This window comes from Lactuca saligna, chromosome 4 (assembly GCF_052625555.1).
Source record: "Lactuca saligna cultivar CGN05327 chromosome 4, ASM5262555v1, whole genome shotgun sequence".
Taxonomy (NCBI): domain Eukaryota; kingdom Viridiplantae; phylum Streptophyta; class Magnoliopsida; order Asterales; family Asteraceae; genus Lactuca; species Lactuca saligna.
In genome coordinates, this window is record NC_136420.1 from 257,963,582 (window position 1) to 257,981,995 (window position 18,414).

Below are 18,414 nucleotides of genomic sequence, written 5' to 3' on the forward strand. Positions count from 1 at the left end.
ATGTAAGTTCCATAAACTAGACCTTTTATAGTTTATAGTGTGTGTTCTACCAAAATGAAAAGCTTTGTATTATTAAAGACTTTGCAAGTTTAATCGTAAATCCGTGATAAAGATATTCCATGAAATTTAACATTTATGTCCAAATGGTAGTAAAATAGATTGCAAAAATATTCATTTTGTTTAACACGTTTAAATAGTTTTATACTTATATATATATATATATATATATATATATATATATATATATATATATATATATATATATATATATAATTACGATTAAAAAGGCAATCGAATAAATGATTCTACCCTAAGCCCACAACCAAACAAGGGACAAGAAATAAAGTAAAATCACCAATTTTAAGCATGTTGAATCTTAATTATATAATTTATATATATTTAGATATATGTTTTTAGTAACGACAATGACTGATACTATTTGAAACAGTTTAAATATTAACACATGATTTCTTGTGTTTTGCTTGTATTTCCACCTTAAAACAATGAAAAATCGTGAAAACATAGGGGTATGAACTCACCTTGAGTGTGTGTGGTCTTGGCTAGGTACGATGTGGTTGTGACGTTCTTCATTAGAACATGTAAAAAAATCCAAGTCCTAATAGTATTTAAACATATAATATTGTGTTTGAATTAGTGAAATGATTAATTTAAGTGTTAATTAACATTAGTTATATGAAATCATAGGAAATTAACTTGATATATTCATTTTCCTAGGAAAACTTGAAGATGTTCATAAATAAACTTGAATATTTGAAGATGATCTGGGTTTTTCGTATAAAGGTGTGAAGGCTTCTACATGGGTTTTGGGAGCAAAATATGATGTTATCTAGGTTGAAAATTAGAAATGAGGCCATGATTTTGGTTATATATATATATATATATATATATATATATATATATATATATATATATATATATATATATATATATATATATATATATATATATATATATGGACAAATTATGATGGGATGTTTACGTTGTAGTGCATCTTATCAATTTGATAAGTGTGACACCGCCTAAAAGAGGGTGATTTCGGCCATAAAAGGCCTTAACCTTGAGATTTCGGTCCTTAGCATATGAGGTTTTCGGCCTTAATGGGCTTAGCTTTAGAGATTTCTGTCAAAAATTGATTCCCTAATTAGATTTTGGTCATGACATTTCCTAAAGATGTGATTTTGGTTCTGGGTTTCATAAAGCAAGTGTTTTCAGTTTTGGTATGGGATTAGATTCCCTAAATCGAAAACCATATATATACTATGAAATAATATGCTTTACTTTTAGTGTTTGACTTATATTGACTTGTACTAATTTACTTCAACATGGTTTTCAATATATAAGTATATATGTCTTATATAAGGATGGCTTTCAAAGTATAATTGTATATATTAACATGTCCTCATAGCTAATTGTGATTTAATGTAACAAGGTTATGTTTCCGCTTATACATGATACATCTTTTGACCTGGTTTGGCTCTAAGTTTACCCGTTGTCACATAAAGGATTAGTAATAGTGAACATGAACCTAATTACATTAGAAATCGGTAACCAACGGCATTTTAATCCATTGCACTTGCCATGAAATCTACCATAGGAATGGGTGAATCGAATCTAAACAGAAGTCTCTTTAATTTGATTGAAACTAGTTGCCTTTTGTTCCTCTTTTAGTTGTTAATTGCCTTTTTGCTAAAGTATTTAGGAACTTACTTTAGTTTCTAGTGTTGTAAAACTATAGACACACCCCCCCCCATTTTAATTATTTGTTTTATTTACGTAATACTAGTATTTATTTTAATTGTTTACTGTTCCCTCTGTTCGATACCCTACTTGCATGAAGTAAACTACTACCGATAGGTACACTGCCTATGTATGTTTGTTTTTATTTAATTTTGTTAGGATTAAATCTAGTATAATTCACACACATCACAAATGGACAATGGATAGCCTGCTCTAAAATTGGTCATGCTAATTTCCTAGCTTATCATGAATCCTGTCATTTAACAAGTTATTGAAACATCTACTCATGGAGCTTCGATAAAAGACCGAGGCAAAGGAAAAGTGTTCAAACCAATCAGTCTAATGATGCTTCTTCAATAGACGGAGGACTTGTCTAATGAACAAATAGACCAGGGGAGTCTTCTTCAATCAATCAAGGATAATCTAAATCTACTCAAGAGCATATCCTTATTTTATCATGATGTATATCTCTTCGACTTTCAATGTGTTCCGTTGGTGAGTATGCAATTCCAAACCTCAGATTTTGAATAACTTGACCTTCCTCTATCACCACATTGATTATTTTATAAGAAGTTCCCTAGCCTTCATCCATCCGATGACATGGATATTAAAATCCAAAGAAAAGGGTCATCTTAAGATGTTCTATGCCTATAGTGATCTTCATATAAAAGAGGCATGGTTGAAGAGGAGAACTTAAAAGATCGAGGATTGTGGATTCAAAATTTTTAACAAATTTGGGCTCACGTTCAAACTCCATTACTACTACATCTATGAGAACTCATAGTAGTAAGTAAATATCTCAGACACATACTTTCTGACAATTAATCCAAATGATGTTCTAGTTCTTACAACTCATTTTCAGCTAAAGCATGATTCCGATCTCACCAAAGGAGCATTTCAAACAAGAAAGGTATTATTATAAACCCTTATATGATTACATTTCGTTCTCTTGTATGGTATATTAGGGTTTTGTTTTGGAAATTTAATTTTCATATATAACATGAGAAAAAACTAGATCCAAAGCAATTAGGGTTGCATGTGCACATAGCAATGTTGTAATGCTCAAAACCCATCACTAGAATCATGAGATGAACCTGATGATCAAGCATTACAACTTCCTTTTCCTTCACCAATAAAATCATGATTTTGATGGTTTTTTGTGTGATCCATGAGGAAATGGTAATCATTTACTACATTGTTGTGTTGTTCATAGTTAACCTCCATCTTAGTCCACCAAAATTTAGAAATGTCACATTATTTCCCTAATGCGCTTGCACACAAAGGAACAAGAGAAGAAGAACACCACCATATTATAAACATTGAAATATTCCTGAATCACACTAAAAGGCACATTTAGAACCCTAATTACCCAAACCTATTGACTAACTACCACAAAACAAATACACAAAATTTAATCAAAAATAAAAAAACATATTTGGAACACAAACAATAGAAATTTACAGATGGAATGATTTTGATGGCAGCTTATTTTATTGCAAAAGCAGTGTTGTGGCTAGATTGAGATGTGACGAATCAGTTTGAACTAATTTCCCAGTAAATATTTTTGAAACTTACCCAATATTAGGCAAATAAAAACTATTAAGGTAGGGTAACAACATCAGATAACATGTTCGACTTCTTTGATTTTATTGATTAACAACTTTCAAAACTTGACGATGAGCAAATCTAATGTAGGAGATCCATTTAGTTGTCTATTGTGAAAACTGTCAAAATTTGAGACAATTCTAGCTTTGAATAAACTTAGTTGCAGGTTAGGAATGACACATTCTAGACTTAGTAACTAGAAGCTAAGTTATAACCTACTAGAAACTCTGAAACAATTAGAAATTAGAGTTGTGTACTTAGATTTCACATTGATACGTGACTTCTATATCTACTTTAAATAAAAAAACTATCCAAATTCGGGTCATTCCTTGACTCGAGTATCTTTGTATAATCATGTAGACACTTAATGCCCTTGATCTATTAGTAGAAATTAGGTCAGGGGCTCATAGGAACTTAATTCAGAGTTGAAACTAGGATGAGTATACTTGATTCTTTAATTTCACTTGGATCTTAATACTACTACATAATGCCAATAATTTGATTTCAATCAAACTATGTAACTTGATACAAAATATAAGTATCTTATATTGAACAAATTGATTATTTCAAATACTAGATTCAATTCATTATGGTGTTAACAAATTTTATTTGGTTTAAAATAATCCAAGATACTCTATATCCATTATGATATTCTAAAATGTCCAAACTTTATAACAAGTGTCAAAATTTTATAAAATAAATGCAAGTTTTATAAATTTAAAGTTCCCTTAAAAATTTATATTATATATAACATCTTTAATTATTTACATGTCATGAGATCTCAATTATATTATGGAACAATAATTCATAAACATTAGCATTTTTATGAGCATAAGAGCCAAGATATCATAAAATTCAATACATGATTTTATATTTTATAAAACTAAATTTGGCTCACTCATTTGTATAGATTTGATGATGCAAAATATATACTTTCTAGTTATAGTTTATATCCTCATTGTAGACAGTCAATCTTGTCTAAGTAAGTGTAAATAGTATAGCTTAGACAAGTTGATCTGTCAGAGCTAGTTTTTTTAGTTAATTTGAAGATATGTTTATGGAATTTCATATGTTGAAGGCCGAAGAACACCCCCTAATGACCGGAAGATATTTGACGACTCTATCAGCACCAAAGACATGAAGACACCATTTACTGAAGAGTGATCAGTGTGTCCAAACGCTGATGGCTATAAATTGATGAGACACTGATCAGATGATATAATGATGATACTCACTGATGGTCATTAACTAATTGCTCAACCTGAAGATGATCAACTTGACCCTGATGTTGATGACTGAAGTTGAAGCTGATCTACAGGTGCTGAAGTTGATACTCTGATCAACTTCTAAAGTTGGTGCTGATATCTGAATCTGGAGAAGATTTGATTTGATATATTCCTTTTATACTAGAGTATTTTATATGTAGATTAGATATAATCCCTTGATTTAAGGGATTCTCTATAATGTATTAGTGTATAATCAACATTAGGATGAAACCCTAATATTGTGAGAGCGTCTTGTAAAAGACATGGTGTTATAACCATCTTTGTGGCAAACCTATTTTCATGGTGAAAACAAACTCTTTGTTGGTGAAAGAGACAATTTGAAGAATCTCTTGTGTTATTTACTTTTTCTGTTCTTTATTTTTCTTTACTATTCTTTCTTGTTTATATTTGATCTTCGAATCTACAAAGGGTTTGGGACTTGCAATTGGTATCAGATCAGGCTAGAACATTTGTTCTAGGATCTGTTTAAGATTTAGAAGTTTATTCCCGTTCAGAATCAGAAGAAGAAGGAGGGGGAAGAGAAGAAGAAGAAGAAGAAGAAGAAGAAGAAGAAGAAATCTTATACAATCATCCAAATATGAAGAATACATCAAAATCAGAGAAGAAAAGTATGTTACGTTTTCTTATCTTTGGTACTATCTAACTGTATTAGGTGTGTTTGGTCCTTATAATGTCTCTCAGATGAGAGAGTTATTTTTAAAAAGGGAGGATAAACAAAGATACAAATGTCTTCAATGAAGAATAAAAGAATAAAAGTAAAATCATCAATTAGAAAGTCAAAATCATCAATTAGAATCAAGAAGATATAGAAGTGTTGAAGAAGAAACTAATAGAAAAGGAGATGGATATATCAGATTTGAAGGAGAATATAAAAAAAAAGGGTGTTAGGAAGAAAAGTTCGTCATATTTTAGATTTCAAAAGGAAGGAATGCTTGATGAAAAAATGTTTTTAAGAAAACTTAGTCATCATCTAGATAAACATTTCAACAATTCTTGCACTACCATGGCTCACGCTGATAAGCCTCGTGCTGTTAAGTCAACTCACCCTGACAATGTTGTTCACACTTCCAAGTCATTTCACGCTGACAAATCGAACCTAGCTTCCAAGAAGTCTCACACTAACAAGTCTTCACACACTGATAAGTTTTTTCAACATGACAAAACTTTTGGCACTATCAAGATATCTCAATCTATGAAGAATTCATCTCACCCAGTGAAGACTTAAACTCTAACTTCAACTTCAAACATTAGAAGAGCTCAAGTTGGTAAGTTTTCTTATATATGTTATTGGTTTAATAACTCTCCTTACAATGCATCATTCACAAAGAAAAGGAACTCGAATCACACTAAGCCAAAGAAGGTGTGGGTTCCAAAAAGGCATCTCTAGATTCATAGAAGTTAAAGCAAGTATAGATTCCCAAAAATTTGACTTCACAATTTGAACCAAGACCATGTAGAGAAGTCAAATGAAGAAAATGGAAGCTGAAGTATCTTAAAAAGTTTGTTGAAGAAACTTACATAAGGAAAAGGGAGTTAGTGTTGAAACTGACATTTATTCATCTAGTCAAAGACATTAAAAAAAAGGTTGGTATGTTTCTAAACCCAATCTCAAATAGGTCCATAAGGTTATTTGTTAAGTTTTATAGATGTGAGAGAGTCTAAAGTTTTACAGCCAATATTCGTTGTCTCTCTCATAGAAAAAAAGGTATGTGTATATGTATTATTATTTTTGATTCGGAGAATTTCATATATGCCCCTCTTAAACCTCAAAATATCATATTTGCCAATTTAATTTCTCAATATCATATTTACCCTTCATAAACCTTCAAAATATCATATTTGCTCAAATCCTTTTTTATAATGTTTTTAATATTCTATAATCATTTTTTATAGCTCAGGATTAATATACTAATTAGAAATTTTAACCATATTATCCTTACATCTATCATAACGGAATGTGAACTTCTAAATTGTTGGAATGTCGTCCTATTGACAAACAAAAGGATTCATCTTCAACCCACTCTATGGAATGTATATTTTGATTGTTTAGTTTTTGTTGTTGTTGATTATTATCATGTTGTAGATGAAATATATTTTAGATATTATCATTGGCATTTTGATGTACAAAAGTGAATATATGATATTTTGATATTTAAGAAGGACATATATGATATTTTTATGTTTAAAAAGGACATATATGATATTTTGAAATTTTATGGATAGTAAATATGATATTTAGAAATTTTATGAAAGGTAAATATGATATTTAAAATTAATTTGGGTAAATATGACATTTTGATGTTTAAGAAGGGCATATTAATCCATTAAAAAAAGTACTTTAGGAAATTCAGTTAACTCTCTCTCTCTCTCTCTCTCTCTCTATCTCTCTCTCTCTCTCTCTCTCTCTCTCTCTCTCTCTCTTTTTGATATGAAATTTTTTTATCACTATGTTGTTGCCTCTGTCACTTATGTTTCTCAATGTAAAAGATAAGAAGGGTATTTTATGATGGGATTTCTATTTCTTTGAATGCTAAAGAGAATTTATATGCAAAGGGCAGCCTTGTTTCGTCAAAGGAAAATATTTCCAAAACAGATGAAGTCAGATTCTTATTTATCTCTCAAGATATCAAAGTTGTTGCATCATCGCATGGGTTTGGAAATTAGTGTCTCCTATTATTCAAAAAGGGGTCAAAGCCTACTAATCAACTATTTTATTTCACTCTCCTCTATGAAGATGCATGTTTTCTAAAAAATGTTGAAGACATGTCTTTCTTGTGTGTAGTCTCTATCAAATTATCGAGGATGAAAGCTTGGGTTATGTTTGCATGATAGCTTCAAAGTCATTATTGTCATTCTTCTAACAGTTGTAGAATGTTGACATGGTACAACAACAGTCTACAATAGAAGTGTGCAACAGGTTTTCAAAGGCATTTTCATATGTTTGGAACAAAAAAAGGTTTTTTAAAATTTTAATTAATTTCTATTGTTTAATTAGTTTTTTAGGACAAACTTTTTCTACTTGATTTTAGTTCGTTTAAATTTGTTTTTTATGTTTATTATAATTTAAAATCTAAGTATTCAGGAAAAAAAATGGTGACAGGTGGTGTACAAGTTTTCTCAAGAAAAGCTATAAGTGTGTATTTTCTATCAGCTTGATTAAAATATAAAAGGGAAAATTCATGGATACGAATCATCAGTAAAAGGGGAGCAACAAAGACTAATAGTATTATCCTTCTATTGATTTTAGGGTCATGTGTGCAACTCCAATTCTCATGGTGAATCCTAAGACGAGCTGACATGTACCAACTAGTGAAATCATCCACTAATGATGTACTAAAGGAATTGATGGAGTCAAATCAACAATACCAGGGGGAAAAATTATGTATGCATTTGGTTTTCAAACTATTTGTGAACATTAGAACTTATTTACCCCCTAAAGTATTTATCCCTCATACATTTTTGTGTGTTCAACATTTTGTGGTCTCAGACACTAATATACAGTTGAATAAGTGATAACATGAATGGTAGATCACATGATGGTTTGCTTAGAATTGATAGGTTCTAATGGGTCTTGGTGATAATCTACCTAATGTGTCAATAACCATTTTGTTCAATATTTGCAATCTTACTGCACCATGTTAGAACTATTTGACATTGAACTATGTGCTCTAATATTCCATGTTTTATGAGCCAAAACTAAAGTTGTTGATGAGCTACAAGCTTAGGGAGAGCAATCAAGATTGAAAAAGGCAAGTGAGCTCAAATTAACAAGCAATTAGAATTGGTTTTTGAAGCGGAGTTCTATGCTTCATTTGGTTTGGTCTCTTGTGAAAAAATCATTATACCTCTCATGATTTGACGGTGGCATGTCTTGAGCTAAGTATGCAACTATGACTAGATAGTGTCCGTATAAGCATGATGTTGTATGTGCCTAAATCTCTCTAAGTATCTCATCAGTGAGACCATCTGCTGAGATGGCATTGAGTCACCCACTCACGTTGATTGTCTAGCATTGTCTAAATTTTCAAAGTGACATTACCTGGTCCACATCAAAAAGTTATTGCAAGGCTTGGGTGTTTATTTTTCAAGATTAATCATCTTTTACCTGACTCCGTCCCTAGAAGCATGCTTATCGTATGCATCAGGTCTCATGTTCTGCTGAAACATCGAGAATAACCTAGTGGCTTACCTTGATTGCATAGATATCATCGTAAGAGATACTTGTCTAGTCCTTAAAGGACAAAGGGTTATTCGTTTCCTTGACTACCTAAACTGATGTATGACATGGTACCATTATGAATTGATGGTGGATATACTCCAAGATTTTAACTACTTTTCTTCAGAAGTCTTTTAATATAGAACTTGATGATTCATTATGCGATGCCACATACTGATAAAAAGGTCTGGTTAGTCTATGTAATGTAGGCTATCGCACGCACCAACCTATTCTTTCCCTTATAATCATTCTTTTTAAAATTTTTATGATTCAGTGTCAAATACCAGACACTAATGAGAACTTGAAAACTATGTGCTGATGGGTATATCATGTACCATGATATATTACACACACCTATCCACTCTCGCCAATTATTCTTCTAATAAAAGAATTTAATGATTTAGCTTTTAAAACCATACGCTGATGAGACTTTGCAATTTTATGTAAATGACCTACACTATAACAACATGACAGTGTGATACACCTATCTTATCCTCTAACTTTGTTTGATGTTTTCTTTTTAGGTTATTTGCTATCTTTTTAAAAAATATCAAAAACAAGGCGGTACCTATTGATGCTGTAAAAAAGGGGGAGAGATATGTCTAGTTCTGCTACATTGTTGCTTGATCATTTTTTGTATTGTAGACACTCTTGAAAAAAGAAGATTATTAATCTTATGGGGAGTAAAACTCAAATGTTGTTTATATGAGGGGGAGCAAAATCCAAAAGGGAGCAGACATCAACATTCTACTTCATATGTACTTATTCATTCATTATTTCATTCTTTATTAATTTAGTTTTGGCATCATAAAATAGGGGAGATTGTTAGGTTACTCATGTGTATAGATTTGATGATGAGAAATATATATTTTGTAGTTATAGTTATAGTAAGTGTAAATAGTATAACTTAGAAAAGCTAATTTTTCAGAACTAGTTTTGTCAGTTAATCTGAAGATATGTTGATGGAAGTTAATATATTGAAGACTAAACAACATACCCTGATGACTAGGAGACCTTGAAGACTCTATCGACACCAAAGACATTAGAACACCATTTACTGAAGACTTATCAGTGTATCCAGACACTCATGGTTATACACTGATGACACACTGATTAGATGGTTGGATGATGATACTCATTTATGGTCAATCACTATCTGTTGAAGCCAAATCTGATCTGTTTGACCCTTACGCTGATGATTGAAGCTGAAGCTGATCTCCAAATGCTAAAGTTGATGCTCATATAAGCTTCTAAAGTGTTGTTGCTGATATCCTAATTTGGAGAAGATCTAATTTGATACATTCCTTTTATACTAGATTAGTTTATATATACCTAAGATCCAATCCCTTGAGTTAAGGGATTCTCTAGAATATATTAGTATATAATCAAATTAGGGTGAAACCCTAATGTTGTGAGAGTGTCTTGTAAATGGCTTGGTGTCATAACCATATTTCTGGCAAACCCGCTTTCTTGGTGAAAATGAACTCTTTCTTAGTGAAAGAGACATTTTGGAGAATCTCTAGTGTTATGTACTTTTTTTTGTTCTTCATTGTTCTTTACTATTCTTTCTTGTTTATATTCAATCTTTGAATCTACAAAGGGTTTGGGAGTTTCAGCTAACCCCCAAACCTTATAAATTATAATAGTAAAAAAATAATGTTGGAAAATTCTCAATCTCTCCTCAGAATATCATTCATATCTCTCCTACCAAGTCACATCTTCGCTAAGCCTAATCATTTTACTCATTCTCTCACTCCATATCTTTATTTCTCTATCTAAAAACTTCTTTCTTCCTTTTATCTAGAAATGACAATCCTAGAGGCAAAATCAGTGGAAGAGATTTTTTAATTCGATAATTCATGAGTCTACATACATTTCTTTATTTTGGTTACCAATTTTGGTATAGAGAAGCCCCAAAGAGATGAAGAGAAAGGTTGGGTATCCAAAGAGACAAAATCTTTCTTTTCTCTCTTTTCTTCTCTCTAAAACCCCCCATTCTCTCCCTTCTCTCTAAATCACAAATTTGGAAGCCAAACAACACCACTTTTATAGAAAAATCTTCATAATTGAAGTTGACCATAAAGTTAAACACGAAATCCCCTACATCTCCTTCATTTCCTATAAAAAAAATCTCAAGTTTTCTTGCATTTTCTTCTTCTTCTACACCATTCTATATGAACATCCATATGCATGTTCATGAATGTCAAATTTGATGATGATGGTAGTAGGATTTCACCCCGAAAACCCATGCATGTTGCTTGATGGTGAAATCCATGGACCAAAACCTATGTCAAACCAAAAAATATGAGTTTTTACAAATCTTAATGTTCATCAACCCCATGCATTCAGGATTTCTTTTAAAAAAACATCATTTGAATTAAATAAGTCCAAGCATTGTCTTCAAACCTTGATGCATGTGATGAACATCAAGCTTAAGGCATTGATGATCAAAGTACATCATTAAGAATGTTCATAAAGGATTTGTTCACAAACAAATATCTAGAACTCATTTTCTGCCCAAATCCAATTTTTTTCCAGAAACCCAACAAAAAAATAAGATGATATAGAAATTTTTAGAAAATAATTCATTTTTCTTGAATTATTGTATTTTTGCAAGAAAATAGAAAAGTAAATCACATAAAACACTTTTTGGGTCAAATGTAACACTCTAAATTTTCAAATAAAATTTTTTATTTTTAGAACCACAAAAAACATAGTTTAACAATTCTCAAACCCAAGTTAATAAGTTGTTTAAAACACAAAACAATCAACTGTTTGAATAATATTCCAGAATCCTCAAAACATAGTCTCTAACAGGTACGTACAATCAAGCCGGCGGCTTCCCGCAATCCTGAGATGTACCTGAAACAGATTTCACACATCACTATAGGCAGAAAGCTTAGTGATTTCCTTAAAATACCACACACAAATAGTTAGCTTCTCATGTCTATATCTCGATAAGGATCCCACTGTCATGTGTCTAAGTGAAGACCCTCCAGTCTCATAAGTCGGGTTGGACCCTCCAGTTTGGTATCTCAGTGAGGACCCTCCGGTCTCACAACTCGGTTTGGACCCTCCGGACCTAACTCAATAAGGCACGGAATAATATACAAAATAAATCACAAAGATAAAATGTGTCATATCACATAACTCAATATAAGCACATAAGACCCTCCGGTCAATAACTCAACTCTGTAAGCAAATCTAATCGATAAGATACCCTACCCACTCGAGCAATCACTTTGAAAGGACCAATGTATCTAGGGCCCAGCTTGCCCCGCTTTATGAATCGGATCACCTCTTTCCATGGGGACACTTTCAGGAGAACAAAGTCACCGAGTTAAATCTAGCTCAGAATGTCACTAGTCTGTGTAACTCATTTCATGACTCTGGGTTGTCAGCAGCCTCTGTCTGACCTATTGGATTTGCTCTGTCATCTTGATCACTATCTCAGTGCTCCCCATCACTCTCTGCCCTACATTTCCCCAACAGATGGGAGTCCGACACCTCCTTCCATATAAAAGCTCAAAGGTAGACATATCGATATTGGAGTGATGGTTGTTGTTGTATGAAAACTCAGCCAATGGCAAGTAAGTGTCCCAACTCCCACCGAAATCCATAACACATGCGCGTAATATGTCCTCGAGCGTCTGAATTGTCCGCTCCCTCTGCCCGTCTGTCTTTTGGTGGCATGCGGTGCTGAAATGTAGCTGGGTACCCAACTCCTCATGAAATTTCTTCCAGATCCTGTAAAATCCACATCATGATCCGACACCATCGATGGCACCCCATGCCATACCACCACCTCTCGCGCGTAGACCTTGGCCACTTTCTTCGTAGAAGAGCTCTCACTTATAGCTAAGAAGTGATCACTCTTCGTCAAACAATCTACAATAACCCATATCACATCAACACCCCGTCTAGTCCTCGGTAACTTGGTAATAAAATCCATTGAGATGTGTTCCCACTTCCACAGGGGAATCTCCAAAGGCTACAACTGGCCATGGGGACACTGGTGCTTTCCCTTGACCTAACGACAGGTCAAACATCTCTCGACTACCCATGATATATCTCTCTTTATACAGGGCCACCAATAATCCTCTTTCAAGTCCAAATATATCTTGGTGGCCCCAGAATGGATCGAGAATCTCGACCTATGGGCCTCCTCCATCAAAATTCATTGATCTCCACCCGAATATGGTAACCATATCCGCCCATGGAAGGTCATAAGTCCCCGACTATTAGTCTTAAAATCAGAAATCTACCTAATCGCCCACTCTCTCTTACGTTTCTCTGGTCTCATGGCTACCACTTGGGCCTCTTGGATGGTATCTAAGACTGGAGTCATCACCGTCATCCTCAGACACACTTGTCGGATTGAAGCACTCACTGCCCAACGACACAGGACATTGGCTACCACATTAGCCTTGCCAGGGTGATACAAAATCTCATAGTCACAACCTTTCACTACATCCAGCTACCTTCTCTGTCTCATATTCAGGTTGGGCTAATCCATAAGGTATTTCAAGCTCTTATGGTCCGTGTATATGGTACACCAGTCACCGTAAAGATAGTGGAACCAAATCTTTAAGGAGTATACCACCGCCCCTAACTCCAAATCATGGGCGGGATACCTCGTCTCATGACGCTTGAGCTGTCTCGACGCATATGCTATCACATGCTCCATCTGCATCAACACACCACCCATTCCCGATATGGATGCGTCACAGTAGACTACAAAGTCCTCTAATCCCTCCGGAAGGGCTAACACTACAGCTTCGCACAACCTCTGTGAAGAGTCTTGAATGATGCCTACTTCTTAGGCCCCCAAGCAAAGGTAACACCCTTCCTAGTCAATATCATGACACGAACAACAATCTTGGAGAGATCTTTGATAAACCTATGATAGTAGCCTGCCAGACTCAGAAAACTTCGGATCTTGGATGGGGATCTCAGCACCTCCCACTGCATAACTTCCTCAATCATGGCCAGATCGATCCAAATCCCATTCTGGTTAACAAGGTCTCCCTAAAACTAGACCTCTCGTAACCAAAAATCACACTTGGAGAATTTGGTATAAAGGCTCTCCATCCTCAACACCCGAAGAATCTCCCAAAAATGCTCCTGGTGCTGTTCCTAGACCTCGAATACACCAAAGTGTCATCGATGAACACGATCACTGACGATCTAACATGGGCCTGCATACTTGGTTCATGAGGTCCATGAACGTTTCCTGTACATTGGTGAGCCTGAAAGGCATCACCACAAACTCGTAATTCCCATAACGAGTCTGAAAGGCCGTCTTCTAGATATCTTCCTCGCAGACTCATTTGAAGATACCCGGATCTAAAATCAATCTTGAAAAAACAAAGAGGCCCCCCGCTAACTGATCAAAGAAATCGTCGATTTGTGGTAGTAGATAACGGTTCTTGACTGTAAGCTTGTTCAACTCCCGGTAGTCGATGCACATCCGGTGTGAACAATCCTTTTTCTTGAGAAAAAGGATTGGCACACCCCACAACAAGCTACTCGGTCTAATGAAACCCTTCCCTAGCAGCTCCTGGAGTTGTAAGGATAACTCTTGCATCTCAAGCGGCGTAAGGCAATAAGGTGCCTTAGCAATAGGCACTGCCTGTGGAATCAGATCGATCCAGAACTCCACTTGTCTCTTAGGAGGTAGACCCGACAATTCCTTGGGAAAAACATCTGGGAACTCACATACTGTTAGAATGTCAGAAACAGAACTCGGCCTCTCAGTGGTAACCTATGTATCCACCACATACGCTAAAAAGCCGATGCATCCCTTATGTAGGCTCTGCCTTGCCCTGGTGGAAGAGCAGAAAGCTGATCCTGATCTAGTTCCCTCGCAATAAACGGTAAGTACTCCCGCACTAGGGTCCCGTATGGTCATCATCTGACGCTCACAGTCAATTACAGCTCCAAACAAGCTCAGCCAATCCAGGCCCAGTATGACACAAACATCACCCATCGCTATCGGCACCAGATCTATCGGAAAATCAACACTAAAAATATCTAAAACACATCCCCGAAAAACATCAGCGGCAAAAACTGCATGCTCATTTTCCATAGAAACCCTTAGCGGTCGACTCAAGGTCTCACGTCTAACACTATTGCGATGACTAAAGGATAAAGACACGAAAGATTGACTCAGACTCGAGTCAAATAACACCAAGGAAGGCATAAAATTCACAGAAAAAGTACCTATACGAAACATAGTATAAGCATAAACAAATCTCAAATAACAAGAGTAAGGAGATACGTACCAGCAACAACATCATGTGTTGGGCGGAACTCTTCCGTAGTCAACTGGAAAGCCCTCCCATGAGCTCTCGGAGCCTCAGCCTTCCCCGGATGGCCATCATTAATGCACAATACAGTAGGAGCAGAAGCATGGGTTGGTCCCTAAGTGAGAAAGGGACACTCGGCCTTCCACTGGCTAGTTTGGTTGCAATGAAAGCAAACTGAAAAACCCTTGGGGACACCCCTTCCCCATATGCCCCCACATTGCCACATTTGTAGCAAATCCTTGCTCGACAAGATCCCTCATGACTCTTGCTACACTTTCCACAAGTGCGGCCTTTCTGGCCTCCTGATCTCATATCAGCGAGCTTAGACCGCGTCATCACCGGCAGCGACTGCACTGGTTTCCTGTCTCTCCCCTGAGATTCTCCCTCCTCCCTGGTCTGAATCTCAAGCTTAGTCTCTCTCCTCCTGTCATTGGTCTATAACTCAGCTAATGTCCGATATGATGAGTTCGCCACAAAATCCTGAAAAGCTCTCCGTAAAATGCATAAGTACCGCCTCACGCGTGCATGCTCCATAGACACGTGCTCGGGGCAGAACAACACCCTCTAATGAAACATCCCCGTAATATCTATCATTGTTTTTGTCTTCCGCTTAAGAGACAGAAACTCCTGGGTTAATCATTCCCTCTCCACCCGGGGAACGTACTCATCACTGAACAACTGGGTAAACCTTTCCCAAGCCACTACAACATGGTCTATAGGAGTAAAATCAGTCGTCACAAACTTCCACCAATCCCTCGCTCCCAAGTGAAACTTGTTCAGTACACACTAAACTCTCAAGTACTCCGGGCATGAACACGTATAGAAACATTCCTTGATGTCGGAGATCCATATTATAGCAGAAATCGGGTCCTGGGTCCCGTCAAACTCTGGTGGTTTCGTATTGCTGAACTCTTGAAAGAACAACGAGTCACCCCCTGTGGCCTCGTAGCTGTCAGGGCTGCAGTGGCTAAAATAGTAGCAGCCTCTGTGACAACAACATAACGCTTATCGAAGTTCTCAATCAACATGGTCTTAATAGACCCGAACATTTCTGGAATGGTCTCCCTGATAATTGTGGCCACCTCCTCAACAATAATCCTGCGAATCTCCTCATCACTAGTACCACCACCCCCGGGGTTGTTGCGAATAATCACTATAGTTTCTTTGAAACACAAACACAAAAATAATCAGGGATTGACTCAAGCACATACTCAATTACCCACCACTACATGATCCTTAGCGTCCTAAGGTTCTTACTTGAGTCACATACACATCCGGTGCTTTTAGTAGTACGGGCCCAATACTACCTTCCACACCAACCCATAGTCATCCCAAGTCCTCCTCTTAGGATCCGCATTTAAATTATAAAAATCGGGTTTTATTGATCAAAAGTTACATTTGATATTTTTCCCAGTTTAGGGACACTGTGAAACAATTACACAAAAACTCTAAGAATTTATCATGATCATTTACTATTTTTTCACGATTTTGTGATTATTCAATTAATTAAAATGGTGAAAAATAGTTACATAAATAAAAAATACAAGAAAATTTATCTTAAGATCTTTGACTCCAGTGAAAACTGAAATACAAAGTTTGGGAAATATTAGAACTAATTTGATTTAGTTTTTGAAAATCTAGTCCTTGGAACATCTTCAAAAATGTTAAATTTTAACATTTCAAAAATGGAAATTTTCCACTTAAATTGTTATTTAAACTAATTGATTTTTGTGTATATAAAATTCACAAAAAAATGTTTGTGACTTATTCAAACCCAAACTTTTGACACATTATTGGCATTCTATTGTATAATTTAAGTATACTAGTATTAAAATTCGATTAGAGACTCACTAGTTTATACCATTATTGTAGGACATCGGTAGTGGTACAAGTGGAACTTAGTTCAAGGCATCATTAACATCATCTTAGAGTATTATGAGTGTTCACAAGCGCTATTTTCGATTTTACATTTTGGGGTGGAAAAGCATGTCCAAAATTTATTTATGTTTGGTGTATGTAATTTAACTTGTATCAATTTGGTTGCTAAATTTTCATGTAGGTGTATGCAATTATGAGACATGAGGTCTTATCGTCTAAGACTTTTCACTTTACTTCAACCATTAACTCTTTGAGCTAATGATCACTATGGATAACACTATTAGGAATTGATACCTTCTCACTTGCCCGAATGCTTGTGTGCATAATACCATGTTTATCTATGGAACGATAAACATAGATCTTGATAGGGCAAAAGTCATAGACTTGGTTGAGAACTCATTGTTTGTTTATTATACATATATACACTCGTTTCTCATCTTAGCATCTAACTTTTTTTCTCATGATGGTAACGAACTTTCTTTCTCAAGATAGCAACGAACTTTGTTGTGCAAACTTGTTTACTCATTTTAGCAATGAACTACTATTATACAAACTTTTTTACTCATTACAACAACGAACTTGTTTGTTCATTATATATACACACATGTTTACTCATTCTAGCAACGAAGTAGTGTTTATACACTTGTTACTCATTTTAGCAACAAACTACTATTTATGCAAACTTGTTACACATTTTAGCAACGAACTTCCATTTATGGAAACTTTTATTAAAACTCTGATTATGAATCATATACTATTATTTTTGCAAAACTTGAACTCTCCAACTATTTCGGTAGTTGAATACTCATTTTACATGTTTTTTTCAAGAACTCATCTAGTAAGTGGCACCTAGAGACACATCACTTGTAGAAGCATCATGCATGTGTTGTTTTTCCATTACATTGTAATTTTTTTTAATTATTCAGAACTTATTATAAATTGTAAAACTTTTTATTACTATGGTTGGTGCTATCTTTTAATTTTTAAATTAGGACCTTCTGTATTGTTACACCTTGTGTTTCTGCTTTAGCGGGGTGTGACATTTGTACTTGTCCGAAAGTCAAGCGATCATTGGTAGTAGTGGTGGTGGAGGAACAGATGGAAAACGGGGTTGGATCCGATGTCAATCAATGGCAGTCGGTGAACGTTTGTACATTGAGCAACAATGAAGGATCAATTATTGTCCAAATAAACGATCACGGGTGTAGTAGAAAGCAATCGAGGTGGTATTTTCTTGGGTTTTCAATCACTGTGCTATTCAATAGCTTCATTTTGAGTTAGAGAGATGAAGAAAATAAATTTATGGCATATGTCGAATATGTGTTTTTGTTGGAGAACGCCATGTGTTACAGAGATGGAGGAA